Here is a 1948-nt window from a genome sequence, read left to right on the forward strand (position 1 = left end):
CCACTCTTACCCTGGAGCATTCCTGTATAAGAAGGTGATTTTTCCACCCAACTGGCACGGTCTAATGGCTTTTAGTTAGGTCTCGGGCTTTACGACCTTGGTGTACAGCCTCTTCTCTCCCTGGGAACCCCTCTCCCTGCTCTTCTTCTATCCAAAGCCCGTTCTTAAAAAAAAAAAAAAAAAAAAAAAATTCACATCACAATACACCCCTGAACATTCCCCAAAGTGCTGGAGCTCACTTTGTCACTCACGTGGCCATTGCAGCTTGCTGTATTGCATGACTACTCACACATGTGTTGGTGAAGGTCATGTTTTAAACTTTTGTCTTGATAGTTAACTTCTCACAAGTTTGATCTGTATTTCCAGAGCTAGATTGTAAGCTCCTTGACAAAAGGGACAGTATCCCAACACAAAAACACATCCCCTCTTCCTTCTCGTCTCTATTGACCCCAGGGATACATCATTTTTTCACAGCCAGTTAAAATCCCATCATGGTATAAAACATTCCCTGTTCATGCATACCAAAGGGGATTTCCTTAGGCTTCTGAAGGGCTAGCACTCATTATCCACCAAAGAAAACACTCATGCACTCTGAAATCTAGTGTCACCTGGAACTATTACTCATGACCGATTATTAATTACTTCTTTGTATACTTCTTTCTTGGAAGAAGGCAATGGCACCCCACTCCAGTACGCTTGCCTGGAAAATCTCATGGACGGAGGAGCCTGGTAGGCTGCAGTCCATGGGGTCGCTGAGAGTTGGACACAACTCAGTGACTTCACTTTCACTTTTCACTTTCATGCATTGGAGAAGGAAATGGCAACCCGATCCAGTGTTCTTTCCTGGAGAATCCCAGGGACATGGGAGCCTGGTGGGCTGCCAGCTATGGGGTCGCACAGAGTCGGACACGACTGAAGCGACTTAGCAGCAACAGCAGCAGCATACTTCTTTCTTGGAGCTTTAACAAGTTTAAAAACCCAACCGGAAGGAGGGGACATGTGTGTACCTAGACCTGATTTACGTTGATGTATGGCAGAAACCAACACACTATTGTAAAGCAGTGATCCTCCAATTAAAAATAAATACGTTAAATTTAAACCCCCAACTGTTATGGGTTGAACTGCATCCCCCAATCAAGCTCATATGCTGACATCCTAGTCCCCAGCCCCCCTAAATATGACCTTGCTTGGAAATAAGGTTGTTGCAGATGAAATCAATGAAATTGAAGTCATACTGAAACAGAGCCGGCCCCTATGATCCTTGCTCCCCATGTCCTTGGCCTGCCTTTTGTCTGTGGAAAAACTTCAGCCAAAGAATAAGTTTAATGAGAGAAGTAAGAAACGGCAGAAACAAAGGGAAACAGCCCCACAAGACTAAATGATAGTTCAGGCAAAGTCAAGGACCTTTAGTTCCTCTTCAAGGGCTCTAGGTAAGATTCTAAGCCACATCCTTTGAGCTGTATTGTAGATACTGAAAGTCCCACCAGGTGGAAGAAGTTACATGACGACCAGACCACAGTTATGACATAAGCTACCGCAATTCTAAGAACTGACCTCAAAGAAATGGGAACATACCGACCCTGGAGCTAAAGACTAACTGTACTTAAAACAGCCAAGATGACGTTGATCAGAGCACCAATGACTAATTTCAAGATGATGGTCAGAGCTGACAGTGCTGTTCCTCCATCTATAAAGGCTCCTACCCACTGGCTGCCAGTGGGGGCAGTCAGCCTTCAGGCAGGAGTCCACACTCCTCCCTGGCTGCTGACGCCCAAAATAAAGCAAACTTTCCTTTCCACCAACCTTGCATTTTTATTGGCTTCTGAGAGGTGAACAGTGGGACCCCACTTTCAGTAACAATCCTGGAGTTAGAGTGGACCCCAAATCCAATACAGCTAGTATCTTTATTAAAAAATATGTGTGTGTTGGGCGGGGGGGTGGGGTGTGT

Source organism: Oryx dammah, unplaced genomic scaffold, assembly GCF_014754425.2.
Source record: "Oryx dammah isolate SB20612 unplaced genomic scaffold, SCBI_Odam_1.1 HiC_scaffold_24, whole genome shotgun sequence".
Classification (NCBI taxonomy): domain Eukaryota; kingdom Metazoa; phylum Chordata; class Mammalia; order Artiodactyla; family Bovidae; genus Oryx; species Oryx dammah.